Source organism: Gossypium arboreum, chromosome 12, assembly GCF_025698485.1.
Source record: "Gossypium arboreum isolate Shixiya-1 chromosome 12, ASM2569848v2, whole genome shotgun sequence".
Taxonomy (NCBI): Eukaryota; Viridiplantae; Streptophyta; class Magnoliopsida; order Malvales; family Malvaceae; genus Gossypium; species Gossypium arboreum.
In genome coordinates this window covers 48,073,388-48,099,418 of record NC_069081.1, presented here as the reverse complement: position 1 = coordinate 48,099,418, position 26,031 = coordinate 48,073,388, and positions in this window count along the sequence as shown.

Below are 26,031 nucleotides of genomic sequence, written 5' to 3'. Positions count from 1 at the left end.
TTTCAATAAATTAATAGCAAATAAAAAGTAATATGCATGCATTATATTATTTATTATTGTTATTAACTTTGTGTAGAATTAGAACTTTGAATATTGTAATTATTAATTTGTTCTAAGAACTCTAATTGAACTCCTACCCTCTTCATTATTAATTACAATCACCTTCTACACTTTCTCACATCACCAAAACTATTCTCCGTCCTTCCTTCCAACATCCACTGTCAACATCCTTAGCAACATTGTCGCCCAACGGCCACCCTCGCATGCACCTCGCGACTTGCCCCATCGCGCACGTCGTCAGCCAGCTCCAAAGTTGCTCATGTGTAACATCCCTCACCTGTATTCAACATCAAAATAGGGTTATGGGGCATTTCTGGACTTACAACACATTTAAACATTCAATTCCCATATAAATTCACATTTCATGCAAACATTAATCAAACTCAAGCATAATGCCCCTATAACGAGCTTACGAGGCCTTAAACATACTTTGGGAGTGGTTCGGAACTAAACCGAGAATTTAAGAAACTTTCACAAACTTTTGAAATTTTTCTCAAAACAGGGGACACACGCTCGTATGGCTCGACCGTGTGTCTCACACGGCCACCAGACACGCCCGTGTCACAAGCTGTGTAGGCAGTCGAAATTGTAACACCCCTATCCCGTAACCGTCGCCGGAATAGGTAAGGGGCATTACCGGACTTGTAACTCATGTCAGAACAGTAAAATTTTGAACTTTTTCTTGAAATAAAGATCATTCATTTAAATAAGTACTAAGCACAGCCAGGGATAAAATTTAAACTTCTCTAAGTAAACATTCAAAAGATGCCATTTTCGCATGGCTTATATACATTAACCAAAATATTCTTCCGCCACTAGTCTATTCTATACATGCCATAAAATAATTCTAAACGTAATAGTGATAAGCAGTGGATAATGATAGTGTGACTAGTTGTTGATGATCCCCGAGCCTGTAGCTTCGAAATGAGATCTATAAAACAGAGAAAACAAAGTAAACGGAGTAAGCATTACAATGCTTAGTAAGTTTTAAGCAGTGTCAACAGATAACAATCAAATTATAACATAGTTGTTCGTATTTTTATTTCACTCTTCCTTCGGGCATACCATCCCCTTTACCGAATATGCACATCTCATCATATACAATAGGCAGATAAACTTTGACATAAAAGTGAGCTCATGTGACATAGATATATTGTATAATTTCACATAACCTCTCACACTGATCCGATGTCACATAATCATAGGAATAGTCTCATAGATTGCTCTCGTATGCATCACATAACTACCTTATGATTTAGTTCAAATCAAGCTCACATATAAACTTGGAGTACATACCTGTTTAACCTTTCGCATTGAATATATTTATAAGCAATTCTTATTACGAAGTCTTATAGCTTTAACCTCTACTCGGATTATCGGCGAGACCTTTAGCTCAGACGAAATCTCCACACGAAGTTATCGGGTCTTACCCAGACAAAATCTCCACACGTAGTCATCGGGTCTTACCCGGACATAATCTCCACACGTAGTCATCGGGTCTTACCCGGAATATAGTTCCAAGTTTCATGTACATTTAATCACATGTTACAACATTCACATCGACTGTCATATTTGTAATTCATTTGCCTCATCAAATATCTAATAATACACACCTTTCACATTTGGTTGTTCGGCCACAATATACGCACATTGCCTACATATTTCACACTAGCCATTCGGCTTTACCACATATACATACATATCTCATACATATTTCACATTAGCCATTCGGCTTTACCACATATATGCATGTTCATATTCATCACATTGGCCATTCGGCCTTATCACACATATGCAAGCTCACATTCATCGCATTGGCCATTCGGCCTTATCACATATATGCATGTTCACATTCATCACATTGGCCATTCGGCCTTATCTCATATATACACATTCACATTCATCACATAAAATCCTAAATCAAAATATAAATTTTCATGTATTCACATCACAATTATCCAAATATACTTCACATACCACATATACTACCATGTATACACTTTGTCTTGGCCGAATCTACATCTGTAACACCCCATACCCGAGACCGTTGCCGGAGTCGGACACGAGGGGTTTGCAGACTTAAATCGCTTGCTTTCACAAATCCATTTTAAATATTTCCAGGCGGTTGGCTAATCTGCGTCACTTTCACTTTAAAAATCATATCTTGAGTTCCAAAACTCGAAAATCAGTTTCAGTAAATTTCTTCCTGAAACTAGACTCATATGCCCATCTACTGATTTTTTCTAGGATTTTGGTTGGGCCAATTAGTACAGTTTATTAGTTAAAGTCTCCCTGTTACGTGGTGCGACTACTGACCTTCATGCATTACAATTCGATATCTCCTGTCGACTTCAATCTCGATGCCGTTTGTTTCTATAGAAACTAGACTCAAAAGGAATCTATACATATATGCTATGACTTCTAAATGTCTCTGGTTAATTTATAATGAATTTCCATAGTCGGAACAGGGACTCTAGAAACCGTTCTGGCCCTGTCTCACGAAGACTTAAATATCTCTTAACATACTATCCATATGATCATTTCGTTACTTTCCTATGAAAATAGACTCGTCAAGGTTCGTTTACATAATTTATTCGCTATTTAATTCCATTCCTACTATTTTTATAGATTTTCACATTCACATCACTGCTGCTGCTTAAGCATCAATTTTTAAGGTAAACTTTACCTATCTCATGATCCTCCATGGATCAACTAGAGTTTGTCATACATATACAAAAAGTGATCATGAATAACCATTCCCATGACTAACCGTTACCAACATTTCCATACCTCTCGACGGACGACATACAAAATGATTATAATGCTATGATCAAAGTATACTTAAAGCCATTTTCGCATGGCTTATATACATTAACCAAAATATCCTCCCACTACTAGTCTATTCTATACATGCCATAAGATAATCCAAAACATAGCGAACCAAACAAAGGATAGTGATAGTGTGACTAGTTGTTGACGATCCCGAGCCTGTAGCTTCCAAATGAGATCTATAAAACAGAGGAAAAAAGTAAACGGAGTAAGCATTACAATGCTTAGTAAGTTTTAAGCAGTGTCAACAGATAACAACCAAATTATAACATAGTTGTTCGTATTTTTATTTCACTCTTCCTTCTAGCATACCATCCCTTTACCGAATATGCACATCTCATCATATATAATAGGCGGATAAATTCTCACTTGATAGTGATCTCTTGTAAACATAGGTACATTACATATTTTCACCTAACTTTCCACATCGACCAAATGCACAATAATCATAGAACAGTCTTATTACTTTACTCACATATGCATCATATAACGACCTTGTGATTTAGTCCAAATCAAGCTTAAATATAATCTCAAAATACATACCGACCAACTTAACGCATTGAATGTATTTATTACCAATTGTTACCGTGAAGTCGTATAATCTTACGCTTTACTCGAATCTTCAATGAAACCTTTAGTTCGGGCTAACCCGACAAAATCTCCACCGTGGTCATCGGGTCTTACCGGACATAATCTCCACACGTAGTCATCCGGTCTTTAGAGCTCGGATATAGTACGATGCACGAGCTTACGGACATTAATCAGGATAATATTCGGCATAAAGCTGCGGGGTTTTAACCCGGATATAGTCTTGACACAAATGCCCTTCGGGACTTATCACATTTATACAGCCACATCCATCACATTGGCCACTCGGCCTTATCACATATATACACTTTCACATTCATCACATTGGCCATTCGGCCTTATCACATATATGCACTTTCACATTCATCACATGGGCCATTAGGCCTTGTCACATATATACACTTTCACATTCATCACATCGGCCATTAGGCCTTATCTCATATATGCACTTTCACATTCATCACATTGGCCATTCGGCCTTATCACATATATACGCTTTCACATTCATCACATCGGCCATTAGGCCTTGTCACATATATACGCTTTCACATTCATCACATCCGCCATTAGGCCTTATCACATATATACACTTTCACATTCATCACATCGGCCATTAGGCCTTATCACATATATACACTTTCACATTCATCACATCGGCCATTAGGCCTTGTCACTTATATACACTTTCACATTCATCACATTGGCCATTCGGCCTTATCACATATATATATATCTCATACATATTTCATATTTTTCTTGTACATCAATTTCAGCAATAGCTTATAAGCAACTCAAATAGTTTCATCAAAGTTTACAACAAAATCACATATTCACTACAAGCAGTTTTCCTGAGCAACAGTCACTAAATTGTTTATAACTGGAGCTACAAAACTCAAAATCAATTGCCGTTAATTTTCGCCGAATGTAGACTCATGTATCTTTCATCCATAAAATTTTAAGAATTTTATGTGTGGCCAATCAATACCAGATTTTTCTTAAAGTTTTTCCCTGTTTCACTGTTCGACTAATCTGACCACTCCTCACTACGAATCAGATTTCTCATTGTACAGAATTCAAAATGTGTTATATTCAATTTCATTTGAAACTAGGCTCATTAAGGAGTCTAAGCATATAAATTTTACCTTATAACCATTTTTGTGCAAATTATAACGATTTTCTAAAAACAGAATAGGGGATTTCGAAGTCATTCTGACACCGTCTCACACAACTTTAAATATCTCTTTATAGGAAATTTCTTTGCTCACACGGCCTCTTTTATAAGGAACTAGACCAATTAAGCTTTGATTACATATTTTATTCAGCCTATAATTTCACACCAACAATTTATGGTGATTTTCAAAAATCACGTTACTGCTGCTGTCCTAAGCAAATTATTACAATTTGCTCTTAAATTTCCAAGTCCAAACACTTATGAACTTACCATTTGAGTTTAAAACATATCATGGCCACATCATATCTTATTAAATCAACTCATTATGTTCTATTATGATTGAATTTACTCAACGTTTAATCACTTAAAACTTACCTCGAAAGTGGTCGACGACTAGGTATCCACGGCTATTCGTTTACTTCCTCTTTTCCCCTATCCGACTTTGATCCTCTTTGCTCTTAAGCTTAAGTAAAACAATAGATTTGCTTAAGTACTTAACTAATATTATTCACTTAACAATCACATTTGGCAATCACATATCATTTAATCTATATCTAAAACAATAGATTTCAATATGTATCATATTTATGGTCAAACATAGCAAGAAAACTAAATAGGCTTTACTAGCCACACTTAGTTCTATTATAACATAACTCCACTTACTTATATGCACATTCGGCACAAGCAAGCTTCATTTCAATTTTGCCACTCTTGAACTTATCCATAATATCCTAAGTTCATTTAGTAGCTAGGCAACAATTATACAAATCAACAAGCATTTAACAACAATGTACTTAACCAATCCTTCAAGCATACATTCGGCAATATATATTTATGTTAATGACGAAAACACTTAGGACAATTCTAAAACTTCCACAAATCTTCATGCTTACATGCCATAATCGTATGGTTCTTATCACACTTGGACCACAAAATGCATAAATTTCCCAAATTCTAATTACTATCATAAGCTCAATTTAGCACTCATTTAGCACTTCAACATAGCCGATTGTCATTAAGCAATTAAGCCACAACTATTCAATTTTACCAAGCTCAACTCATCTATAATCAACCTTCAATACACTAAAGCATCAAAAACAACATCAAAAAAATACAAACATCCATGACCGAATGTCATCTTCATAAATTTACAAAAACATTTGCCATGAGCTAGCTTCTATACTTGATGACCACTCCAAATATACAAAGATTTTCAATGAAAGAGCATTAACATACCTTAATCCCCTAAAGGTGACCAAATGCCTTAACTTCAATTTCTCCTTTTTCTCTTTAGGTACGGCAATGGAGAAGAGAAAGATGAACCAACTTTGTTTTTATCACCCATTTCTTTTAATATAAGTCCATACTTCATATTATTTATTCATTTAACATTTAATTTATTAATATAAAAGGCATAAAATGGCAATCATCCACTAGCCTTGCCGTCCACTAACTTGAGGGAGGGATATTTGACATGCAAGTCCTCATACTTTAAACCATACAATATTTGGCCACTACAAATCAACCTATCACATTTTCAAGTTTCTCACATAAGTCCTTTTAATAATTCCACATTCAAATGACAAAATTAAAACACGATACTTTCACACATGAAACTTTACATATAATAAACATAGAAAAGAAAATTTATATACTTTTGTGACTCGATTTTGTGGTCTCGAAACCACTTTCCGACCGAGGTCAAGTTAGGGTGTCACAACTCTCCCCCTTCGTGGATTTTCGTCCCGAAAATTTCTACCGATGCATAGTTTAGGATAACGTCCTCTTATTGAATTATATCCATATTAACATTAGCTCATTGATAGCAATTGTAATTCATTACTGATTTCGCATCGATCTATAAAATCATTTTCTTATCTTAAAACAAATACATAAACATTTTTACAAGGATGCACATATATCTCATTTTCTTGATTTCATAAGCAATAATCACTTAATTTAATTCACAAATGCATTTCAAACACACATATTAAGCACATATTAACATGTATAATTCACATCATCAACCCACATATTTGTACCCCACATTTTTTTTTTATAAATAAGCTGTAACCTGACCGAAAGTACACACATACTCAAACATCCCAATAATTATCCTTTAACTCCATCATATCTCACTATTCAACTTAACCTATTTCCAACGGAAAATCAACTTCCACATACCTGAACATTGAATTCATTTAGCACTTTCAATCACCGTTAACGATACCTGTATACAATCGATTAGGCATAAAGCCTCATATAGTATACCTGCATGGGATTTATTTTAGCACATAACTCATATATCCAAAATCATCAGCATTCATCAAAAATTTTTTACAGACTTCCAAATGTCGAACTTAATCGAAATAATTTCTTGAACATGACTAACAAAAATAGGGGTCATTTAGCAATAGCACATATGACTTCATATACCAAGCATCCCATAAACTAAATCTGTAACGCATTTATAACATGAATTCATTTCTTAACAACATATCCACCATCTTAAATCAATGCCTTCGTTCCATACGAGGTCATACATGAAACACACTTTGCATACACAGTGTCCACTGACTGATTTCGCACACATAGTGCTCGATTAAAGAACTCGCACACATAGTGCTTCAACTACTGATCTGGCACACATAGTGCTCGGTTGAAGAACTTGCACACACAGTGCCTCATAATTCTAGCACGAATGCTCTTCGAGGTTTCGCCCGAATATATCACTAGCACGAATGCTCTTCGGAACTTAGCCCGGATATATCACTAGCACGAATGCTCTTCGGAAGTTAGTCCGGTTATATCACTAGCACGAATGCTCTTCGGAACTTAGTCCGGATATATCACTAGCATGAATGCTCTTCGGAACTTAGTCCGGTTATATCACTAGCAGGAATGCTCTTCGGAACTTAGTCCGGTTATATCACTAGCACGAATGCTCTTCGAAACTTAGTCCGGATATATCACTAGCACGAATGCTCTTTGGAACTTAGTTCGGATATATCAATAGCACGAATGCTCTTCAGAACTTAGTCCGGATATATCACTCTCAATTCTCATGTACATATACATATATGACAATACACATTAGTATATCATTCACATTACTTGAATACAAACACAACATGCTTATCGACTATTTAACTTTCAGTTCCATAGCCACATACAAAGATCACATTTATAGTCGTACATTCTTTCAAAATTGCATCACTTATACCCTTATAATTTAATCCAAATCAAAATTCAAACACGAGTACATGACACGTACCTGATTAACTTAATAATTTAAGCATATCCAAGTGAAGTTATATCGCAAATTCTCATAGTTGGAAGCTTGCTACAGCTCGGTCGGGATCAAAATTCATTACAATACAACAAACACATTTTAATAGTCAAAATCATCACACTATCATTTTATCACTTTATGGCATGTATAAATAGACTCACGCGTGCTACGTTAGTCCTAGAATCGACTAAGCCGTAGCTCTGATACCAATAAAATTGTAACACCCGTGCACTGCAGACAGTTGTCAAGTAGGACACGAGGGTTTGCGACTTAAATCACTTGCTTTCACAATCCATTTTAAATATTTCCAGGCGGTTGGCTAACTGCGTCACATCACTTTAAAAATCATATCTTGAGTTCCAAAACTCGAAAATCAGTTTCGTAAAATTTTTCCTGAAACTAGACTCATATGCCCATCTACAGATTTTTTTCTAGGATTTTTGGTCGGCCCAATTAGTACAGTTTATTAGTTAAAGTCTCCCCTGTTATAGGGTGCGACTAAACTGACATTCATGCATTACGATTCGGATATCTCCCTGTACAGGACTTCAATACTGATGTCGTTTATTTCTATAGAAACTAGACTCAATAAGGAATCTATACATATATGCCATGACTTCTAAATGTCTCTGGTTAATTTATAATGAATTTCCAAAGTCGGAACAGGGACTCTAGAAACCGTTCTGGCCCTGTCTCACAAAGACTTAAATATCTCTTAACATACTGTCCATATGATCGTTTCGTTACTTTCCTATGAAAATAGACTCGTCAAGGTTCGTTTACATAATTTATTTGCTATTTAATTCCATTCCTACTATTTTTATAGATTTTTCACATTCACATCACTGCTGCTGCCGACATCAATTTTTTTAAGGTAAACTTTACCTATCTCATGATCCTCCATGGATCAACTAGAGTTTGTCATACATATACCAAAAGTGATCATGAATAACCATTCCCATGACTAACCGTTACCAACATTTCCATACCTCTCGACGGACGACATACAAAATGATTATAATGCTATGATCAAAGTATACTTAAAGCCATTTTCGCATGGCTTATATACATTAACAAAATATCCTCCCACTACTAGTCTATTCTATACATGCCATAAGATAATCCAAAACATAGCAGTACCAAACAAAGGATAGTGATAGTGTGACTAGTTCTTGACGATCCCCTAGCCTGTAGCTTCCAAATGAGATCTATAAAATAGAGGAAACAAAGTAAACGGAGTAAGCATTACAATGCTTAGTAAGTTTTAAGCAAGTGTCAACAGATAACAACCAAATTATAACATAGTTGTTCGTATTTTTATTTCACTCTTCCTTCGGCATACCATCCCTTTACGAATATGCACATCTCATCATATATAATAGGCGATAAATTCTCACTTGATAGTGATCTCTTGTAAACATAGGTACATTACATATTTTCACCTAACTTTCCACATCGACCAAATGCACAATAATCATAGAACAGTTTTATTACTTTACTCACATATGCATCATATAACGACCTTGTGATTTAGTCCAAATCAAGCTTAAATATAATCTCAAAATACATACCTGACCAACTTAATGCATTGAATGTATTTATTACCAATTGTTACTATGAAGTCGTATAATCTTACGCTTTACTCGAATCTTCAGCGAAACCTTTAGTTCGGGGCTTACCCGGAAAAAATCTCCACCCGTGGTCATCGGGTCTTACCCGGACATAATCTCCACACGTAGTCATCGGGTCTTTAGAGCTCGGATATAGTGCGAGCACGCGAGCTTCTGGACATTAATCAGGATAATATTCTCGCATAAAGCCTGCGGGGTTTTAACCCGGATATAGTACTGACACAAATGCCCTTCGGGACTTATCACATTTATACACTTTCACATCCATCACATTGGCCACTCGGCCTTATCACATATATACACTTTCACATTCATCACATTGGCCATTCGGCCTTATCACATATATGCACTTTCACATTCATCACATGGGCCATTAGGCCTTGTCACATATATACACTTTCACATTCATCACATCGGCCATTAGGCCTTATCTCATATATGCACTTTCACATTCATCACATTGGCCATTCGGCCTTATCACATATATACGCTTTCACATTCATCACATCGGCCATTAGGCCTTGTCACATATATACACTTTCACATTCATCACATCGGCCATTAGGCCTTATCACATATATACACTTTCACATTCATCACATCGGCCATTAGGCCTTATCACATATATACACTTTCACATTCATCACATCGGCCATTAGGCCTTCTCACATATATACACTTTCACATTCATCACATCGGCCATTAGGCCTTGTCACTTATATACACTTTCACATTCATCACATCGGCCATTAGGCCTTATCACATATATACACTTTCACATTCATCACATTGCCCATTCGGCCTTATCACATATATATATATCTCATACATATTTCATATTTTTCTTGTAAATCAATTTCAGCAATAGCTTATAAGCAACTCAAATAGTTTCATCAAAGTTTACAACAAAATCACATATTCACTACAAGCAGTTTTCCTGAGCAACAGTCACTAAATTGTTTATAACTGGAGCTACAAAACTCAAAATCAATTGCCGTTAATTTTCCCCGAATGTAGACTCATGTATATTTCATCCATAAAATTTTCAGAATTTTAGGTGTGGCCAATCAATACCAGATTTTTCTTAAAATTTTTCCCTGTTTCACTCTTCGACTAATCTGACCACTCCTCACTACGAATCAGATTTCTCATTGTACAGAATTCAAAATGTGTTATATTCAATTTCATTTGAAACTAGGCTTATTAAGGAGTCTAAGCATATAAATTTTACCTTATAACCATTTTTGTGCAAATTATAAAGATTTTCTAAAAACAGAACAGGGGATTTCGGAGTCATTCTGACACCGTCTCACACAACTTTAAATATCTCTTTATAGGAAATTTCTTTGCTCACACGGCCTCTTTTATAAGGAACTAGACCAATTACGCTTTGATTACATATTTTATTCAGCCTATAATTCCACACCAACAATTTATGGTGATTTTCAAAAATCACGTTACTGCTGCTGTCCTAAGCAAATTATTACAATTTGCTCTTAAATTTCCAAGTCCAAACACTTATGAACTTACCATTTGAGTTTAAAACATATCATGGCCACATCATATCTTATTAGCAACTCATTATGTTCTATTATGATTGAATTTACTCAACGTTTAATCACTTAAAACTTACCTCGAAAGTGGTCGACGACTAGATATCCACGGCTATTCGTTTACTTCCTCTTTTCCCCTATCCGACTTTGATCCTCTTTGCTCTTAAGCTTAAGTAAAACAATAGATTTGCTTAAGTACTTAACTAATATTATTCACTTAACAATCACATTTGGCAATCACATATCATTTAATCTATATCTAAAACAATAGATTTCAATATGTATCATATTTATGGTCAAACATAGCAAGAAAACTAAATAGGCTTTACTAGCCACACTTAGTTCTATTATAACATAACTCCACTTACTTATATGCACATTCGCACAAGCAAGCTTCATTTCAATTTTGCCACTCTTGAACTTATCCATAATATCCTAAGTTCATTTAGTAGCTAGGCAACAATTATACAAATCAACAAGCATTTAACAACAATGTACTTAACCAATCCTTCAAGCATACATTCGGCAATATATATTTATGTTAATGACGAAAACACTTAGGACAATTCTAAAACTTCCACAAATCTTCATGCTTACATGCCATAATCGTATGGTTCTTATCACACTTGGACCACAAAATGCATAAATTTCCCAAATTCTAATTACTATCATAAGCTCAATTTAGCACTCATTTAGCACTTCAACATAGCCGATTGTCATTAAGCAATTAAGCCACAACTATTCAATTTTTACCAAGCTCAACTCATCTATAATCAACCTTCAATACACTAAAGCATCAAAAACAACATAAAAAAAATACAAACATCCATGACCGAATGTCATCTTCATAAATTTACAAAAACATTTGCCATGAGCTAGCTTCTATACTTGATGACCACTCCAAATATACAAAGATTTTCAATGAAAGAGCATTAACATACCTTAATCCCTTAAAGGTGACCAAATGCCTTAACTTCAATTTCTCCTTTTTCTCTTTAGGTACGGCAATGGAGAAGAGAAAGATGAACCAACTTTGTTTTTATCACCCATTTCTTTTAATATAAGTCCATACTTCATATTATTTATTCATTTAACATTTAATTTATTAATATAAAAGGCATAAAATGGCAATCATCCACTAGCCTTGCCGTCCACTAACTTGAGGGAGGGATATTTGACATGCAAGTCCTCATACTTTAAACCATACAATATTTGGCCACTACAAATCAACCTATCACATTTTCAAGTTTCTCACATAAGTCCTTTTTAATAATTCCACATTCAAATGACAAAATTAAAACACGATACTTTCACACATGAAACTTTACATATAATAAACATAGAAAAGAAAATTTATATACTTTTGTGACTCGATTTTGTGGTCCCGAAACCACTTTCCGACCAGGGTCAAGTTAGGGGTGTCACAACATCAATCATTTTCCAATGAATAATTCAATTTCACGCCATACTTCATTTCATATTCGAATACTCATGAACTTACAATTTCACAAATTTTAATATCCAAGATCCATCTAACACTCATATATCGTTTTACAATATCACGATTTAGAATTCACGTATGGGTTTAATCGATAGCTTATGAGCAACTAAAACAAGTTTTATCCATGTTTACAACAAAATCACATATTCACTACGAGATGTTTTACTGTGCAATAGTCACTAAATTATTTATAACTGGAGCTATAAAACTCCAAATCACTTGCAGTTAATTTTCCCTGAATAAAGACTCATGTATCTTCCATCCCTAAAATTTCCAGAATTTTAGGTTTGGCCAATCAATACCAGATTTTTCTTAAAGTTTCCCCTGTTTCACTATTTGACTAATCTGACCACTCTGCACTACGAATCAGATTTTTCATTGTACAGAATTCAAAATGTGTTATATTTGATTTCATTTGAAACTAGACTCATTAAGGAGTCCAAGAATATAAATTTTATCTTATAACCATTTTTGTACAAATTATAATGATTTTCTAAAAACAGAACAGGGGATTTCGGAGTTATTCTGACACTATCCCACACAACTTTAAATATCTCTTTATAGGAAATTTCTTTGCTTACACGGTCTCTTTTATAAGAAACTAGACTAACTAAGCTTTTATTACATATTTTGTTCAGCCTATAATTGCACACCAACAATTTATAGTGATTTTCTAAAATCACGTTACTGCTGCTGTCCAAAGCAAATTATTACAATTTGCTCTTAAATTTCCAAGTCCAAACACTTATGAACTTACCGTTTGAGTTTAAGACATATCATGGCCACATCATATCTAATTAAATCAACTCATTATGTCCTATTATGATTGAATTTACTCAATGTTTAATCACTTAAAACTTACCTTGGAAGTTTTCGAACGATTTCAGCGGCTATTCGATTACCTTTTCCTTTCCCCTATCCAACTTTGATCCTCTAAGCTCTTGAGCTAAATCAAACAAATTTACTTCCCAATCAAACATAGTCATACGGCATCCATATACATTTTAAAACCAATTCATTTGAATCAATTGACCACTTAAGTCTATTATCGTTCGTTTTCAAATTTGTGTACTTGATAAGTCAGATTAAACAATTGTATATGTAACTTTAACACATATTTATATTCGAATGTCTCAACGACACAAAGGCGTATACATAAGGTATCAACATACATATAAATATATTTTAGTTGATTACTCAAGTTATGCACAACATGTATGTATATACACTCTCATATTCATTATTATAAATGTTGCCGAATACTCATTTAATAATCAACTCATGTATTCATACATGGACGATTTGAAGTTTCCTTTAACCAATTATATAATCGGCAATGGCTACAATAACTTATCAAGCCTTAGAAACTTCTTTAACCCTTTTAACTTCATCTTATTACCCCTAAAGTCCGAATGCACACATAACAAAATATAATGCCAAAATGCCATTAACTAATAAAATCACACATACACAATTTATATACAAATTTCATCCTCACAATGTATATAATTCATTCGGCCATTCATCACTCACCTAACAAAACTTCATATCAAATTCCTATGACCGATCACACCTATACTTACATTCCAATATTCGTAATATTCAAAATCACATTCTAAATAAAATAGTCATGAACAATGCCGAATCCTTAAGTGTTCAAACATAAATTTTTTTTACTTAACTCAAAACATATAAACAACATTTGTTCAAGACATCAAACCTCTTTAATTTCGGCTATTACTAATATAAACATTCACAAATCATATTCTTAGGAAGACCGATTTCTTTCCATAACACATTCATCATCAATACTTAGATGAAACAACCAAAATCCCTTCCTTTATACCCTAGCCAAATGCTCCAATCATCCATCAAAATTACAAATTTTAGCATGGGCTAAGTAAGAACCATGATTATTTACCTAACACAAGTTAAAATTTCACAATTTGACATAATTTACTAACCTTTTTAATGACTCAAGTGACCCAAAAATTCTTCCCCTCTTTTGTTTCTTGTATTCGGCCAAGTTGAACAACAAAGAAAGAACTTTGTTTTTTCCTCCCCTTTCTCTAGTCACGGCAATGGGGAGTAAGGGGGAGACAACTTTGGTTTCTCCTCCCACTCCCCTCATATTTTATTATTCTTCCCACACATATTAGCATAAAATGTCTATAATATGTTTTACCCCATAGCATGGCCGGCCACCATCTAGATTTTTGGCTAATTTGACATGCAAACCCTTCTTTTATACAACATGCATTAATAGGTCCTTATAGATTAACCTATCGCATTTCAAAAGTGTCACACATAAGTCCTATTACTAAATTCACATGCAATCGACTAAATTGAAGCTCAAAACTTTCACACATTCATATTCACATATAATAAACATAAAATATGACGGCTAATTATTTTTATGACTCGATTTTGTGGTCCCGAAACCATTTTTCGACTAGGGTCAAATTAGGGGTGTCACAACAATTTGACATAATATACTAACCTTTTTAATGACTCAAGTGACCCAAAAATTCTTCCCCTCCTTTGTTTCTTCTATTCGGCCAAGTTGAACAACAAAGAAAGAACTTTGTTTTTTCCTCCCCTTTCTCTAGTCACGGCAATGGGGAGTAAGGGGGAGACAACTTTGGTTTCTCCTCCCACTCCCCTCGTATTTTATTATTCTTCCCACACATATTAGCATAAAATGTCTATAATATGTTTTACCCCATAGCATGGCCGCCACCATCTAGATTTTTGGCTAATTTGACATGCAAACCCTTCTTTATACAACATGCATTAATAGGTCCTTATAGATTAACCTATCGCATTTCAAAAGTGTCACACATAAGTCCTATTACTAAATTCACATGCAATCGACTAAATCAAGCTCAAAACTTTCACACATTCATATTCACATATAATAAACATAAAATATGACGGCTAATTATTTTTATGACTCGATTTTGTGGTCCCGAAACCATTTTTCGACTAGGATCAAATTAGGGGTGTCACAACAATTTGACATAATATACTAACCTTTTTAATGACTCAAGTGACCCAAAAATTCTTCCCCTCCTTTGTTTCTTCTATTCGGCCAAGTTGAACAACAAAGAAAGAACTTTGTTTTTTCCTCCCCTTTCTCTAGTCACGGCAATGGGGAGTAAGGGGGAGACAACTTTGGTTTCTCCTCCCACTCCCCTCGTATTTTATTATTCTTCCCACACATATTAGCATAAAATGTCTATAATATGTTTTACCCCATAGCATGGCTGGCCACCATCTAGATTTTTGGCTAATTTGACATGCAAACCCTTCTTTTATACAACATGCATTAATAGGTCCTTATAGATTAACCTATCGCATTTCAAAAGTGTCACACATAAGTCCTATTACTAAATTCACATGCAATCGACTAAATCGAAGCTTAAAAATTTCACACATTCATATTCACATATAATAAACATAAAATATGACGGCTAATTATTTTTATGACTCGATTTTGTGGTCCCGAAACCATTTTTCGACTAGGATCAAATTAGGGGTGTCACAACAATTTGACATAATATACTAACCTTTTAATGACTCAAGTGACCCAAAATTCTTCCCTCCTTTGTTTCTTCTATTCGCCAAGTTGAACAACAAAGAAAGAACTTTGTTTTTCCTCCCTTTCTCTAGTCACGGCAATGGGGAGTAAGGGGAGACAACTTTGGTTTCTCCTCCCACTCCCCTCATATTTTATTATTCTTCCCACACATATTAGCATAAAATGTCTATAATATGTTTTACCCCATAGCATGGCCGGCCACCATCTAGATTTTTGGCTAATTTGACATGCAAACCCTTCTTTTATACAACATGCATTAATAGGTCCTTATAGATTAACCTATCGCATTTCAAAAGTGTCACACATAAGTCCTATTACTAAATTCACATGCAATCGACTAAATCGAGGCTTAAAACTTTCACACATTCATATTCACATATAATAAACATAAAATATGACGGCTAATTATTTTTATGACTCGATTTTGTGGTCTCAAAACCATTTTTCGACTAGGGTCAAATTAGGGGTGTCACAACAATTTGACATAATATACTAACCTTTTTAATGACTCAAGTGACCCAAAAATTCTTCCCCTCCTTTGTTTCTTCTATTCGGCCAAGTTGAACAACAAAGAAAGAACTTTGTTTTTCCCTCCCCTGTCTCTAGTCACGGCAATGGGGAGTAAGGGGGAGACAACTTTGGTTTCTCCTCCCACTCCCCTCGTATTTTATTATTCTTCCCAAACATATTAGCATAAAATGTCTATAATATGTTTTACCCCATAGCATGGCTGGCCACCATCTAGATTTTTGGCTAATTTGACATGCAAACCCTTCTTTTATACAACATGCATTAATAGGTCCTTATAGATTAACCTATCGCATTTCAAAAGTGTCCCACATAAGTCCTATTACTAAATTCACATGCAATCGACTAAATCGAAGCTTAAAACTTTCACACATTCATATTCACATATAATAAACAGAAAATATGACGGCTAATTATTTTTACGACTCGATTTTGTGGTCCCGAAACCATTTTTCGACTAGGGTCAAATTAGGGGTGTCACAACAATTTGACATAATATACTAACCTTTTTAATGACTCAAGTGACCCAAAAATTCTTCCCCTCCTTTGTTTCTTCTATTCGGCCAAGTTGAACAACAAAGAAAGAACTTTGTTTTTTCCTCCCCTTTCTCTAGTCACGGCAATGGGGAGTAAGGGGGAGACAACTTTGGTTTCTCCTCCCACTCCCCTCATATTTTATTATTCTTCCCACACATATTAGCATAAAATGTCTATAATATGTTTTACCCCATAGCATGGCTGGCCACCATCTAGATTTTTGGCTAATTTGACATGCAAACCCTTCTTTTATACAACATGCATTAATAGGTCCTTATAGATTAACCTATCGCATTTCAAAAGTGTCACACATAAGTCCTATTACTAAATTCACATGCAATCGACTAAATCGAAGCTTAAAACTTTCACACATTCATATTCACATATAATAAACATAAAATATGACGGCTAATTATTTTTATGACTCGATTTTGTGGTCCCGAAACCATTTTTCGACTAGGGTCAAATTAGGGGAGTCACAGAAATGGTAACATATGGCTATGTCCCAGCCCATGTCCGACCCTGTATAACTCCCTAACTTGGGTTACACGGCCAACACACACTCTCGTGTGCCCTAAAATGGCCATACACTCCAGTGTGCTAGGCTATGTGCTAAGCCGTGTCAAACCTGTAGGGTATACTTACTTATGCCACATGACTAAGTCAGATGCCTGTGTGTGAGGCCGTACAGAGCATACTGACTTGAAATCAAATTTAACACCAAGGGACACACGGCCGTGTACCTAATCGTGTGTCACACACGGCTAAGATACAAGCCCGCGTCTCTGCCCGTGTGGGCAAAAATAGGCTATTTACCAAGCCAATTCGCCACCCAAACTTAGGCACACCTGCACATCTAATATAACACAAAATATAGCATCAATGGGCATGTATTTCAATTTCAATCAAGCATGACTTATACCAATTCCAACACCAATCAATATAAAATAAAAAAAAATACCAAAATATGTCATCTAAGTTCATACCAATCTTTCTCTTCTTAAATCATTAAAATGACGTTTATAAATATGCATTATTAGATCTATACTTTCAAACATTTCAACTATTTATTTATCTAGAACCACAAACATACCAAATTTTCAATTCAACCATTAGCTAGTCCAACAAATAATCTATAATCAACCCTTCTACAAGCAATATAAACCACAACTGTGACAGCCCAAAATTGACCCTAGTCGGAAGGTGGTCTCGGGACCACAAAACCGAGGCATAAAAATAATTTAAAATTTATTTCGATGCCTATAATATGTGTGTATTCATGTATGACATTTTTTGATGATTGGTTTAGTGTTATAAAGGTGAATTTCACTAGAAAGGACCTAGTAGTGAACTTTGAAAGTATGATGGGGAAATGTGTGATGACTAATTAAAGCATGCATGCAAAATAAAGGACTTGCATGTCAAATTCCCCTTTTATAGGTGGTGGCGGCCATGACAAGGAGGATGGGCTAAACATGTCATGAAACATGTTTTGTTGGTGCATTAGGGTGAAATAATAAACAAAGGTGTATGGGTGATAAAAAATGAAAAAAAATGTGTGTGAGTGTGGTAATCCCCCCTTGCCGTGAGTTGAGAAAGAGGAAGAAAAAAATTTTGTTGTGTTCATCCTTTCTCATCCTTTTGGCCGAAAATCATAAGGGAAGAAAGAGGATTTTTGCTTCATGCTTGGTTTAGAAGAGATCTAGAAGGTGATTTGGCTAAATTGGCATCAAGATTAAGGTATGTATGAGGTTGTGTTAGGAGTTTCATGCATGTTTTGGTTGCTAACTTGATGTGCATGTTAGCCATGGCTCAAATCTTTGTTATGCCATGGAAATGGTATTTGGCCAAAGTTGTTATGGTGATAAAGCCATTGCATGCTAAGTGTGAAGCTTGATGATGATGCATGCAATGATGGATTGTCTACTCTTGAGTAAGATTTTGAGTTTTCTTTTGTGTTTAACCATGATTGAAGTTGAATGGAGCATGATTGTCATATTCGCCATGATGCATTCATGAGCATGGTTCATGCTTCTTGCATGTTAGTAAAATTTGTATTTTTGGATGGCTATGGACACCTTGAAATTCGGCCATGCTCATATTGTATATATATGTTTGCACATGATGTTTTGGCTATGAAGTAAGTGATGAATATATTGGTTTAAAGAAGAAGATGTGGAAGAATGCTTGTGAAATTGCAAGCACAATTCGGCCTAGCACACATATAAGTGCTTGATGCTATATTACAAGTTTTGGGCCACAATGTGCAAAGCATTAACTAGTAAAATGCATGCTGTTTTGTGAGGTATTATGCAAAATTGGCCTCAACATGTACATGAATAGTCGGCCTTGGGTAGCCTATTGAAGGCCTTAGCTTTTCCTTGATGCTCAAATAAATTGTATTGAATTGCTTGATGTAGTATAAAATGTGCATGACCATTGTGTATTCAAGCTAAAGAATGGCCATATGACCATTTAAACTCCTTGTCATATTCGGCCATAAGCAAGCACAATGAGGTTTTAATAAATTGAATTTGTTTGAATTAGCTCAAGAGCTAAGAGGGCCACAATTGGACAAGGGGAAGGAAAAGGTGATCGAGTAGTCGAAAAAGCCGTTCAACAACATCCGAGGTAAGTCCTCAAGAAGTGACCTTACTTGAATTATGTGAGATGAAAGAAGTGACCTTACTTGAATTATGTGAGATGAAGTATGAATGTGTATGATTATTGATTTATGTGTGTATGAGAAATTGAATGATACCCGGGCTAAGTCCCGAAGGCGAATATGCTTGTGAATATATGTGCGTTTGAGCCTTAGTAACGAAAATGAAATATGTATGTCCAATGATTATTGATGTATGTGTGCATGAGAAATTGAATGATATCCGGCTAAGCCCAAGACAATTATGCTGGAAATTATATCCGGGTTAAGACCAAGGCAATTGTGCTAGTGGCTATATCCGGCTAAGACCAAGGCATTCGTATGAAGTTATTCTATCCGGGCTAAGACCAAGGCATTTGTGCACGTGATTATATCCGGTTATATTCAAGAATCTTGGGCTGGAGGTGAGTGTTGGTTGCTGTAATGAATTCAATTAGTACACTCGAAAAGCCCAAAGGATAAGGTACGTTATATGTGCATTGGAAAGTCGACATATTTGAGCAACATTCGCTCAATCGACTAATGAATTTCAGTTATTGAATTGATTGATACTTTGTGAAAGTATATAATGATGAAGTGTGAAGTAAGAATGTGTATTAATGAAATGATGCATTTGGCTATGTGAATGTATTGCTGTAATTAGAGTTGATTATATCCTTGAGACTTACTAAGCATAAAAAATGCTTACCCGCTACTTTGGCTCTCTGTTTTATAGATTTCGCCGATAGCAATCGGATTCGGGATCAATAAAGTCGAAGTCATCCACACTATCCACGCCTCTATTTTGGTATAAATTTTGGTTGAACTTTGAAATGGCATGTATAGGACTACCCTTGTTGGTTGAATATGTTGTGATGTATATATGTACGGCCATGCGAAAATGGCTCGTAAAAGTGAAGTATCGACTTAGACTAATTGTGGTTTGTATGTATATATTTGGTGTCATGATGTGGCTATGGCTTGGGAATGGGAATGTTGGTCATATGATCAGCCATTGGCATGGTTAAAATGATCATATATGAACCTATGTATGGCAAGACTAGTTGGTTCATGGAGACTACCAAATAGGTAAGACCTACCTTAAAAACAGATGCTGCCAGCTGCAGTGACGTGAATGTGAAAAATCACCAAAATTTGTAGGAATGGAATTAAATAGTGAATAAGATATGTAAATGAACCTTGATGAGTCTATTTTCATATGGAAGAAACGAAATGGTCATATGAGTTACATGTTAAGAGATATTAAAGCTATTGTGAGACAGGGCCAGAACGGTTTCTGGGTTCCTGTCGCAACTTTAAAATTTACTATAAATTATCCAAAAGAATTAGGAGACATACCTTATATTTACAGATTCCATTTTGAGTCTAGTTTCATTAGAAACAAACGGAACCAGCATTAAAGCCCTGTACAGAGAGATATTCAAGTTATACCGCGCGAAGATCAGAGCAGTCGATCCCTGTAACATGAGTGACTTTAACTAATAAACTGTGCCAATTGGCCCGACCAAAATTCTAGAAATAAATCCATGGATGGATATATGAGTCTAAATTCAGGAAAATTTACGAAACCAGTTTCCGAGTTTTGAAACTCGAGATATGATTTTAAGGCGACAGTGATGCAGTTTTCCAGCCTGACTGGAAATGTCAAATGGATGGGCAAAACAAGTGAACTTGGCTTGTTAACCCCTCGTGTCCGACACCGGCGATGGTCTCGGGTTCGGGTGTTACAATTTTATTGGTATCGAGCCACGGTTTAGTCGATTCTAGGACTACCGTGATGTGTTTGGGGTCTAGCTATACATGCCATTAAATGATGAATCGATAGTGTGGTGATTTCGACAATTTGACTTTGTGTTTGTTTATAGCAATGGATCCCAATCCCAACCGAAAGCGATAGCTGATGATGTGGAGAGTGTGGCGCTGCTCAGCGCAAGGGACAGCCGGCGGACTCTCAACCTATGGCCAGCAATCCTAATGACGAGGCTAGGCAAGCCTTTTATAGTGTGATGAGCGAATGGTTTAATCAATACATTCGAACCAACACGGCTTGTTCCACAACCTCCATTCCCGACAAATGCAACCCCGCACCTACAATACCTCCGGTGATGACCAAATAAGGTCAAGTAAGCCCCAATCGATAGGATTCGAAAACATGGGGCCACTGAATTTAAGGCTACGGATGATGATGATGCCGAGCGAGCTGAATTTTGGTTAAGATAACACTATCCGGTGCTTGATGAGCTATCCTGTACACCCGATGAGTGCTTAAAGTGTACCATCTCCTTGCTACGCGAGTCCGCCTACTATTGGTGGAGTACTCTGACTTCTGTGGTGCCTAGAGAGCAAGTGACTTGGGAATTCTTTCAAACCGAGTTCCGAAAAAAGTATATCAGTCAGAGATTCATCGACCAAAAGCGAAGGGAATTCCTTGATCTTAAGCAAGGTTCGATGTCAGTTACCGACTACGAACGAAAATTTGTGAGGCTTAGCCGGTACGCGCGAGAATGCATTTCGTCCGAAGCTATTATGTGTAAACGCTTCGAGGATGGGCTGAATGATGATATAAGGATGTTTGTTGGCATCCTCGAGATACGAGAGTTCGTAGTACTTGTTGAGCGAGCTTGTAAAGTCAAGAGCTTAGAAAGGAGAAACAAAAAGCGATGTGGGAACCGGAGAATTCGAAAGAGGTCCTCGGGAAGTCTCTTCAACAAGCATCGAAGAGATTTCGAGATGATGTGAGCCGGTCTAGAGGCGTTTGGGCTTTTCTAGACGAGGACGCGATCGACCCCTGTGACCACACGAGTCACCTCGATCACGGTGGTGGAAATGATCGCCGAGAGAGGGCGAGTGTCCACATTGTGGCAAATGGCATTCGGGGAGCTGTTGGTTTCGTGATCGCTCCTGCTATAAGTGTGGATCGGCCGACCACTTTATGAAGGATTGCCCGAGGATGCATGAGCAGAATGTAAGTCGAGTGCAAACCCGGTGCTACCATTGCTCGAGGTAGGCCACCTAGAAATATAGGCAATGTCGATGGCGGTCGAGAGGATCTAGAGATGCTACCATCGATCTCGAGGCTCGTGCTCTGCTAGGACTTATGCCATACGCACACGCCGAGGATGCTGCCTCTCCGGATGTTATTACCGGTACTTTCACTCTTTTCAATACAAATGTGATTGCTTTGATTGACCCCGGTTCTACTCATTCATATATATGTGAAACCTTAGCATCCAAAGAAGACTTTGCCCATTGAGTCTCTCGAGTTTGTAATTCGGTGTCAAACCCTTGGGTCATTACGTGCTTGTCAACAAAGTGTGCAAGAAAAGTCCCCTAGTGTTCCGAGGTTCTTGTTTTTCGCGGACTTGATGCTTTTGCCGTTCGATGAGTTCGACGTTATTCTTGGTTTGGATTGGTTGACCATGCACGATGCGGTTGTAAATTGCAAGAGCAAGACTATCGATTTGAGGTGCGCGAATAATGAAATAATTCGGGTTGAGTCTACGGACTTAAAGGGTTGCCACCGTAATATCGCCGATGTTGGCCCGAAATATGTAAGAAAAGGGTGTGAAGTGTACCTTGCGTGCGTGCTTCGACGACAAGGAATCGTAAAAGAAACCCGAATCTGTGCCCGTGGTTTGTGAATACCGGATGTTTTCCCAAGAATTGCGGGTTTACCACCGTTCGGAAATAGAATTTGGCATCGAATTGGTACCTGGTACCACTCCAATTTCGATAGCTCCGTATCGTATGGCACCAACGGAATTAAAAGAGTTGAAAGCTCAGTTGCAAGAATTGGTGGATAGAGGTTTTGCTCGCCTGAGTTTTTCGCCTTGGGGTGCGCCAGTATTGTTCGTGAAGAAGAAGGATGGAACCATGCGGCTGTGCATCGACTATCGTCAGCTTAATAAAGCGACGATAAAGAACAAATATCCGTTGCCACGTATTGATGACTTGTTCGATCAACTGAAGGGAGCCTCGGTGTTCTCGAAAATAGATTTGAGATCGGGCTATTATCAATTGCGAATCCGAGATTCGGACGTACCCAAGACTACCTTCAGAACGAGATATGGTCACTATGAGTTCCTAGTGATGCCGTTTGGGCTCACTAATGCCCCTGCGGTATTTATGGATTTAATGAATCGGATCTTTAGACCATATTTGGATCGATTCGTAGTCGTGTTCATTGATGACATCTTGGTCTATTCAAGAAATGAGACCGAACATGCTGAACACCAGCGGTTAGTGCTGCAAATTCTACGGGATAAGCAATTATATGCTAAGTTCAGCAAGTGTGAGTTACGGTTAAGAGAGGTTAGCTTCTTGGGTCATGTGGTATCTGCATCGGTATTCGAGTCGACCGAATAAAATTTCAGCCATACTTAATTGGAAGCCTCCAGAAATATTCTTGAGGTTCGAGAGTTTTGGGGCTTGCTTTTATTACCGACGATTTGTAAAGGCTTCTCAACGATAGCCACGCCGATGACGGTTACTCCAAAAGGATGTTAAGTTCGAATGGACGGAGAAATGCCAAAAAAGTTTCGATCAACTGAAAACTTATTTGACCGAAGGCCCAACTCTAGTGCAACCCGAGTCCGGCAAGGAGTTTGTCATCTATAGCGACGCCTCTCTACTTGGGTTAGGTTGCGTATTAATGCAAGAAGGTCGAGTTGTGGCCTATGCGTCGAGGCAATTAAAGCCACATGAGAAAAATTATCCGACTCATGATCTCGAATTGGCCGCCATCGTATTCGCCTTAAAGATTTGGCGACATTACTTATTTGGTGAAAGGTGCCATGTATACTCGGATCACAAAAGTCTCAAATATTTGATGACCCAAAGAGACTTAAATCTGCGACAAAGACGTTGGCTCGAGTGTTAAAGGATTATGAGCTGATCATTGACTATCACCGGGAAAGGCGAATGTGGTTGCGGATGCCTTGAGTCGTAAATCGTTATTCACTTTGACGATGAATGTGCACTTGTCTGTCCGATCCGACAGTGGTGTTAGTGGCTGAATTGAAAGCCAAACCATTATTGACACACCAAATTCGAGAAGCTCGAGAAAGTCGACGACGAGTTGGTTGCAAAAGCGGGCTGCGTGTGTTCGAACAAGGACTCGGAGTTTCAAATCGACGATGACGATTGTTTGAGGTTCAAAGTCATCTGTGTGTTCCAAAGAATTGAACTCATTTCGATAATTCTGAATGAAGCCCATTGTAGCCGAATGGCAATCCACCCGGGGAGTACGAAGATGTACAATGATTTGAAACGTTGGTTTTGGTGGCATGGTATGAAGCGAGACATCTCCGACTTTGTTTCGAGATGTTTAATATGTCAACAAGTGAAAGCGGAACATCAGGTGCCTTCAGGATTACTTCAGCCAATCACGATACCCGAGTGGAAATGGGATCGAGTCACAATGGACTTTGTATCCGGACTGCCATTGTCAGCAAGTAAGAAGGATGCGGTTTGGGTCGTGGTAGATCGATTGACTAAGTCGGCCCACTTTGTCCCCGTCGTCACGGATTTTCAATGGACAAATTAGCTGAATTGTACGTTTCTCGATTGTGAGATTACACGGGTGCCTATTTCCATCGTGTGGGATAGAGATCCGAGATTTACCTCGCGATTTTGGAAAAAGTTGCAAGAAGCTTTGGGTACCAAGTTGCATTTCAAGACCGCCTTTCACCCCAAACCGATGGTCAATCCGGCGGATAATTCAGATACTTGAGGATATGTTAAGATGTTGCGTCCTCGAGTTTAGTGGTTCATGGGAACGGTATTTGCCGTTGATTGAATTCGCTTACAACAACAGCTTTCAATCAAGTATTAAGATGGCACCCTACGAGGCCTTGTACGGTCGTAAATGCCGTACACCATTGTTTTGGACTGAGCTCGGTGAAAGCAAGATTTTCGGGGTGGATTTGATTAGGGATGCTGAACAGAAAGTGAAAGTAATCCGTGAAAGTCTGAAGATAGCCTCCGATCGCTAGAAGTCGTACGCGGATCTGAAGCGTAAGGATATCGAGTATCAAGTGAGTGATAAAGTGTTTCTCAAGGTATCGCCTTGGAAAAAGA